The 8,935-nt window shown below is 35.9% G+C and overlaps 2 long non-coding RNA genes across 3 annotated transcripts; both read left to right on the forward strand.

The window, feature by feature from the left end:
- Positions 1-1,610: 1,610 nt before the first annotated feature.
- LOC118272775 (uncharacterized) lies at positions 1,611-3,908 on the forward strand. Of its 2 annotated transcripts, XR_004783385.2 has the most exons (3): positions 1,611-1,629; positions 1,709-1,829; positions 3,623-3,908. It is a non-coding gene; the product is annotated as an uncharacterized LOC118272775 (long non-coding RNA). The 2 variants fall into 2 exon arrangements; XR_004783384.2 differs by lacking the exon at positions 1,611-1,629 and having other exon boundaries at positions 1,636-1,829.
- Positions 3,909-5,669: 1,761 nt separating this feature from the next.
- On the forward strand, positions 5,670-7,426 carry LOC118272808 (uncharacterized). Its single transcript, XR_004783388.2, has 2 exons — positions 5,670-6,360; positions 7,149-7,426. It is a non-coding gene; the product is annotated as an uncharacterized LOC118272808 (long non-coding RNA).
- Positions 7,427-8,935: the final 1,509 nt, after the last annotated feature.

Consider the following 8,935-nt stretch of genomic DNA (forward strand, 5'->3'; position numbering starts at 1 on the left):
GCTTAGTACGAGCTTGTTTTAAGTTGAACGAGATCGAAACGAGACCGCGTTTGGCGCTCTGATTGGCCAGCTCCAATGAATCAACCAATCTCCAATGAAAAACAAACTCGTACTAAGGGTAATACCCTTAGACTGTGTAAAAGGAAAGGTGTGTATATCAAAAGTAAACACGAATTTATATCTACATATTATGTATGAAATTTAATGAAATATTGTAGTAGTTGAGTATATTGAGTAATAGTAGTTGGATATTATACCTGACAAGGTATAATATCCAACTCTGTACAAATATAATATACATTAAATTCTCTCATTATAATTTAACAATGTACAACAAACAAATAGAATATACTGTACTTAGGACTGGTGTCTGTTGTTGGTAAAAGTGGTATTACAGAAAATACAATCATACTTTTAACGTCCGGGAAATCGAATCTCTTACTCAGTAGCCGAACCTATTCGATCAAGGAGGTAGTCAAACTTCCTAACAATTGCAAAATATTGCGACGTTTAACAAAATATTGGCCTTGATCTTTACAGAACATAATCTATTTTGTTTGGTTGACAATCTGTCAGTTCAAAGCGAGCCTGGTAAGGTCGATGATCTCCAAGATCTGTAGCAAACACATCCTGACTCGCCTTCTAAGGAAACTGTATTGTTCATGTATCTAACTTTTAACGAATAGCGCTTTAGAAATCACAACTTCAATACTTGTGTCTATTGTGAAGAGTCAAGTATGAGATAGACATATTTCATACTACGTTCTTTAATGTTCTATGACCCGTGAATGATCGAGTGGTCGGAAGCGCGACTAGCGCGTATGATGTATGGGGTTGCATTTCCGAGTGTAAATGAAAGGAACTGAAGTCTTGGAGATATCATGGAATGGTCTTTTTTTGTTTTTTTTTTTTGTTAAACTTTGCCCCACATTAGGATTTTCTCCTGTGTCGTGGGTGCGTTTAAAAACATACAATTTCACATGCACATGACACCCAGACCCGAAACAACAATTTGTGGATAACACTAAGAGTTGCTCCGTGCGGGAATCGAACCCGCTACCCGTTGCACGGCAGCCAGTTGCCCAGCCTCCGCGCCAACCGTGCAGTCAAATGGTGGTACTGGCCTCTATCTTGTCAATTTTGTTTTCGTCTAAAGAGGTGCGTCAGAGAATATACTTAACTTGAACCAATCGAATATCCACCTTAAGTTGTTAATCCTCAGTGTGATTTATTATTACCTACTCATTCTGAGAATTGGTGTCGTTTTGATTTTTGATCAGTCATGTTGTTCTTGAACATTCGTGTGATCTATTTAGGTATGATGGTAATATGTGATATGATAATGAATAGTCATCTCTATTCTCATTCATATTCGTCTTAGAGTCCCTTACACATTATTTCATCTGATAGGTAGGCAGCCCATATCAGGATGGTTTGAATACACAACCTTAAACTAACCGAGCATTATCACTTCATACCTTAACAGAGCCTTAAATTGTGGCTGCCCAGTGTCCAGTATGTTATAAAGGCCATAAAAATGAAACGACCCATAATTTATTCTTTTAAGTTTGTGTGTGGTAGCTTTTGTATAAACAAAGAGCCTACTTGGTGATGTAGAGCGCGTCCTTAGTACGTTTGTCTGTGCTCATAATTTACATTGATTCCCAACAGAATCATTTGTGAGTATAGGTTTCCGTTATTGTTTTAGTGTCCAAGGACATGAGCCACCTATAAATGTTGAAGGAGGAGTCACAATGAGAACAGTACGAGTTCTACTTAACACAGGAGTCACCGGGACCTCATAGTATAGCAAAATGTTTGCCAAACTGGTGAGTAGATGACTTTGCCTTATTCTTATGTTGTAGTTATTGTGACTGCCTTGTTGGTTCAGTGGTTGCTAGTGTGATAGCGGGACATGAGTTTCTAGGTTGAATAAAGTTTGGTTAGGGTGTACGATTTCGGTATGTTCACTCCTTACTCGAGATTTAATTTGGAGTTTGGAATAGTGTCTGTTAGTAGCAGACGCTGTTTAGCTTCTAGGTAATACATAGGCGTAGTAAACACAGTATAGGCAAAGCATATTAAGATTTTCTAAGAAACCAAAATCAGTATCTAGACTCTGTAGAAGTTAATGGTGTTTGTTTGCTACTAATTACATTTATTAAGATATAGTGATAAGGACGTTCATCCTAATAATTTCAGACTAGATTAGTATTAGTCAATTTTGTTAGGGAATTACGACGGACCTAGGAGACTATACGACGTCAATGGAAGATTTCTTCTTGTTCAACCAATCTGCTTATTATAGAAAATGTTTTTATTCAATAATCAGACTTATTATATTACAAATTAGGTTAGCTTTTCCGATTCATTCATTTCCATTGATAAATTATTTGTTATTGTTATCATTTATGTAAGTGTTATGTCACAAGTGGATCAAATGCCATTGTGTTATGGAGGCCAAACTCATGTCATTTGACACTCGATAATAATATTCAATTGTATGTACCTACATACACAAGAAACAAGTTGTACCAGTTTACAAGTACATAGAAAAAGTGTTCTTAGACATGGCAGTGTAACTTGGAATTAAGATAGGAAGAATAAGATGTTTTTGCAGTACCAAATTACGTTGGTACTATTTTCATACTATTGCATAATATTATAGGCAAAAAATTACACAAATTAATGATTATCGTATCGCCACGCCTTTTATCCACAAAGGTACATATTACAGCACGTAATGCCACTGTACAATGTATACCTACTTTTTACCATTTATATTATAAATCCCATATAATAGGGGGTGAGCCTATTGCCATATACTGGGCAGAGTTCCACAGTCCGTACTACTATCGTTAATAAGGAGGTTTGTTTTATAATAATATTCGCATTCGATCAATGAAAGTTTGTAAAAACAAAGCTTTATATCCTAGTTAGTTTGTTGTCTTTGAGCAAATAAACCACATTAAATAAATGTCTAAAAAATGTCCTCAAATTATAAACGTTTGTTCAAAGTGTTATCACATGTCTTTTTCAATAGTTTCACGTCTACCGTCTCTGTGCAACTGAACAAGGGTCTCGAAATTTGACCAACTTTGTAGATTAGACGCTTTGTATTATAGCGAAACTATCTGAACAGCTATTATAAGCATCAGGCCCGTGATATATGGGGCTGTTGACTTCCCCAGTTCCCTTGCTAGGGTCACTATTATCGCTATTTAAGTAATTATTGTATTAGTAAATGGCACTATAGTGGGTTGTGGTGTCCTTTTGTACATAAATAGATTTAATCATACTAAAGGTTAACCTTTATTACGGTAGGAGCATTTTAGATATCATTAATAAGACTAATATAATAAAAAGGTAGACCTAAATGTACTTTACGTAAGTTACACTATGTATGCAATAGAATAACGAAAAAAAATCATGCAGGCAGCTTAAGTCTGACATTAGGTACATGGAAATACATAACGTTTTCAATTAGAATTGCAATTTTCTATATTGTACGAAATTAATCGTAGCACCTTAAAAATATTTATTTGCTATTTTGCATTCTCTTTTGTCTGCTACAAGAACACACTATGACACGTTTTTAATTACTTATCATCTCTATTTTCAGTTGATCTTGTTTGCCGTCCTGGCCGTGGCTCTTGCGAGGCCTCAGTTCTACTCCGGTTACGGCAACTACGCGTCCAGTTATCCGGGCTACTACGGCTATTCCGGTTATTCCGGGTATTCCAACCCCCTGAGCTACGGATCCTACGGTACTTACGGAGCTTCCCCGTACAGTTACGGCTACGGTTATTACTGAGTCTGACCTTATATGCTAATGCCCAATGTTTACGCCTAGTTATGTGATGTACCTAATTTTAATTCCTTGCAATATATACTTACTGTGAATACAATTGAGTTGTTTTTTATTTGTGATTGATTGTAATTCATTTTGGGTTGGTGGTTTAGCAGTCAAAAATGAGGATCAAGATCGCACTGATGATGCTATCGACGATACCTAGAAATAAGTACTTGGGTCGTGATTTGAAAATGGTTATAATAAAGATTATGATGATTTTAAGAAAGAGTATCTAAGATTCGTAGCAATTGGAGTTCTGTTGTCCCCGCCTCATTAAATATATGTCTGCCATGAACCCTCATATATTTAACTAGCTACTTCCGCGCGGTTTCACCCGCTCTGCTCGGTTCCTATTGGTCATAGCGTGTGATGTTTTATAGCCTATAGCCTTCCTCGATAAATGCACTACCCAACACAAAAAGAATTATTCAAATCGGACCAATAGTTCCGGAGATTAGCGCGTTCAAACAAACAAACAATCAAACAAACTCTTCAGCTTTATAATATTAGTATAGATATGGTTTTATAAATATATAAAATTACGTAAAGAAAGATTGTAAGAAAATTATTGCTAAGTTATTATTGTGTTAAAGGAGCAGAAGCCTAATATGAATAAATCTCAGTATGTAGGTATATCAGTATGCATACCTTTGCTACGACATAAGTGAGAAGTTGATCTAAAGACTACACGAGATGTGTGTTAAGTGTGTGTTCTACATACTCAAATTTATTATTTTCTGGAATATACAACATACATTCCCTAAGTTAGCAAAGAAAGAATGTTAAGATAGGTTTTGTAGAACACAAGTGTCTAGACCTAAATAGAAATGATTTGTTTTACTAAGGCCCGTATATTAAAAATCCTGTGCTTTTACTCTCGATCAATATCTCTGAAGAATAACGAAGACATAACAGGATTCAACAATCTGTAAAAGATATTTGGTAATAACTTAAATGGAAAGTAAAGTTTGCCTACATTAAGAGTGCCTATGCCCTGTGAGGCACAATGAAAAATTCTTTTAGGTTCTTAGCAAGTTTGAAGAGAGCTTTTCTTATAAGAACTTTGAAAGAAATAGTTTTACAAGTGGCTTATTGAGGCTGGGGCAATGGACTACTGAGTGGAATGTTGGAGATGAAACATATTTTGTTTACTGTGTTACTAGTGCTATGATAGCAAATAATAATAATGTTCTATATACTTCTTGTGCTTTTTAGCATTTATTTTGTCTGGAAATGAGAAAATTCTGACATACATTCATACATAACTTCACGCCTGATGTGCCTGTCTCCAATGGGAGTAGGCAGAGATAATGGAACGCCAATTGCTACGAATCTCACAGGTACTTCTTTCGCTTCGTTGATGAAGCGAAAGTCGTATAAGTCATCAGTCTTTTCAAGCATGCTCATCGGTTAAAGTACCTTTACATTTCATTTGGCCCTTCTTTAATATATCGCCCATCTGGTCCTGTACGTCCATCTAGGGCACCCTATGCCGACGGCCCCATTCATATCCACTTTGTATATTTCTTTCGTAAATCTGGTTTCATTCTTGAAAAAAACTCAATGAATTTATTTTTATAATTTGTCAAACCTATCCCTTTATATGCAATTGACTCGTTTCTTATAACACGGGAGTAATAACTGGGGAGATTTTAATTTTTTATCACTTTATTATATTTTTAGGGAAATATGCCTATTTCTTTGGAGACTAAATGGCGTTATGGTATGTTACTTACGGGCCTTACTTAACCCCTGTTGTAGTAGGATTCATATTATTATAACTGGTGAATTTATTCAAATAACTGTTTATAAAAATGTATACTTATCCCAATCACCAAATCTCAACTACGTACTGAGGGTGTCTATGGGCGGCGGTGGTGATTGCTTACCATCAAGTGATCCGTCTGCTCGTTTACCGGCTAATACCATATAAAATCAACTCAATGGATCGTTACCTATTTTAACTTTTGTAAAATTAATTATTTGCCTGACAAACTAACTTGACAGATTGTTACCTATTCCAACTTTAGCAAAGTTAATAATTCACCAGACAGTCAGTCAACCATCCTCCTAGGCAACTCAGATGCAACTAAACGACCAAGTTGAGGTGAATAATCATACATAAACAATTCACGTAGTTGTCGCATGATCCAATTAGACAACCTATTAAAATTTAAATAAGGTTTGTTTTAAATAACTGGAAACTATAAGTGCAGTATTTATGAATAGTGAACAAAGCTACTTTGTAATCAATGCCCTAGTACATACTGGATAGGACGATGCCGCCCAACACGGATGTTAATGTGATATCATGTATATGGATCGGGTACTTGTACATAGATTCATTCATTACGCTGAAGATCAAGGACAGTTTTTTATCATAGAACGACAAGACTGCTAATCGGGGCGTGGTCGTTTGTATCTGTATATAAGCCAGGACCGACAGACCAACAGCATCACTTGAGACAGCAATCCCAAGTAACTCTACAACCATGTTCTTCAGACTGGTAAGTTGATACATATTTTTATTTATTAAATAATAATTTATTTCTTTCAATTAATATTTACAATTTAATTCATTTTCAAATTAACCAAGTGAATCTTAAAAAAATTAAGTCAAATTAATTTCTCTTTGACTTTTGCACGAGTCACTCAAACATTATTTTTTAATGCGACTATAACACAAAGTCGTATCAGCTTTCGCTTCATGAAATTCTAAATTTTCGTCCTATTGAAAAGGTGTTTTGGCATTGAGCATTTTACAAAATTCTGGATTTGAAGACCTCCAAGGTTCCAATTAAAATTCAGCTTCACTATCCTAGACATAAACATTTTTATCATCAAATAAAATTATGAAGGGTAGACCAAGTTATTATACACAATTGGGGTAAATGTTTTAGTATCGTTTAGCTTGTTAGCGAAGATATCACGGTAACAAGGGACAGAGTCGTTTGTTTCTCTATATCGTTTACACATGACTTCGGCTGTTGACCGGAGGAAATTTTATCGTAACTCTGTATGTTATCCGACCCTTTACGGAAAAACGTTAGCTTTCTGCTTTGATTTACCAAAAATAATTACTAACAACCATTACATGTTATTTCTTTTTTGTCTGTAATTACTGTAATTAAATTGATGTTGCCTTTTTATTTGCTAAAAAATCTTAGTTAATTTTGTGTTAATTATTCGTGAATGTTGCATAACAAACAGAGACTTATATATATATATGTACTTTCTTCAAATTATGCAATGTCATTGATTGTGTAGTGTAATTTAAATAATTCAATCTTTACAGTTCGCCCTCTTCGCCGTGTTGGCCGTGGCTTTCGCCAGCCCCAGCCCCAACCCCAAGCCTGAGCCCCAGTTTGTCTACTCCGCTGGCGCTGCGTACCCCTACGGCTACGCCCCGGTTGCCGCTGCCTACTCCGCTCCCTACGCTGCCTACCCTGGCTACGCCTACGGATCTTACTTCGTCCGCTGATAAACCAAACAACACGAAAATACTTTGGCTTGCTCAATGACTCTGATTCCAAAACGTTTGAACATGTTTTAATATAAGTTTTTTGTCGCAAATGTTTTTGTTTTATTCTTTACAATGTGTATGTGTATGCTACCCACGTACTCGTATATACACAGGCAAAGCGCGAGCGCGGAAGCTCCGCCGTTTGACAGCTGTCAAATATGTCACACAACCAATTATCTAATTTTTTGTTGAGCCTAATCCTGATGACAATGACATTTACAATCACAATATTATTATTTTACACTTGTATTACAGCGGTTGTTACAATATTAATCATATAAATATCTCTGTGCTATCTCGAAGTACTCATTAGCAGTTAAAAAATTGAGTTAGTATCATCTTATGGTTAATCAATGGATATGTAATGAATACTTCACTACTTAAACTAGTTCTTAATTATATTTTTAAATGAAATATGATCAAAGGTTTACCTTACCTTTGATACTCTACAAAGAGTATATCTTCACATTTATAGAAAGTTTAAATTCGCAAACATTTGGTTCACTTTCAGTCCGCAAGGGTTACGTGAGCTCAATGTCAGTGTCAGATATTTGTGCCTGCTCCTGTCGTCCCCTCGAATGCCAATTCAATAAGAACACCCTGTTTAATATGTTCTTACGTAACGTTTTGTCATCTAACTACTAATACCAAATTATGTTAGAAATGGGTGTGAACATGGCCAAATTAATAGGATAGACTGCAGGACAATAATTATTTTTTGAAACATTCCGGTAATCGAGCTGACGTATCACCTGATGGTGAGCAATCGCCACCGCCCATAGACACTTGATACACCAGAGGCGTTACAAGTGCGTTGCCGGCTTTTTAGGGGTTAGGAATTTAAGGGTTGTTGGAGAATCGGGGATTGTGTAGATTGGGAAAGGGGCAATTGGGCCTCCGGTAATCTCACTCACATAACGAAACACAACGCAAGCGTTGTTTCACGTTGGTTTTCGGTAAGGCCGTGGTATCACTCCGGTCGAGCCGGCCCATTCGTGCCGAAGCATTGTCATGGGACTTCACACATATGCGTATTATCTCTTAGATGCTTCTGATACCACAATTAGACGAATCACATGATAATAAGCTATCAGTGCCGCCCATGGACGGGTGTCCAACACTAGAGTAGTTATAATTTACAATTTATACTATGTAGGTAGAAAATAGTTATAATATTGCCTAGGCCATCAGGTAATTGCCTACATAAACACTACAAGATCAAGTTTTATTAAAATGAAGGCTGATTTATGCAAGTTACAATGTTTATAAACATTGTATTTGCATACTTATTTTACTTGTGCATAAATAAATCAACAATAGACGCGGCAAAAGAAAGAGTAGACAGAGATATGAACGAGTGCAATTACATAATACATGCTGTTACTGAATTCAATTCGAAAATCGACCTTTACACTCAGAGATATTTATTGATTACTTAAATTATTCGTTAGTATCGATTTTGTATTGAAAACAATGGCTAAGGACTGGGTTAAATAACCATTAAATGACTCTGAGTGCGGCAGTAACTTGTTCACTAGTAACTTAACAAGATAGATTTT

This window comes from Spodoptera frugiperda, chromosome 4 (genome assembly GCF_023101765.2).
Source record: "Spodoptera frugiperda isolate SF20-4 chromosome 4, AGI-APGP_CSIRO_Sfru_2.0, whole genome shotgun sequence".
Taxonomy (NCBI): Eukaryota; Metazoa; Arthropoda; class Insecta; order Lepidoptera; family Noctuidae; genus Spodoptera; species Spodoptera frugiperda.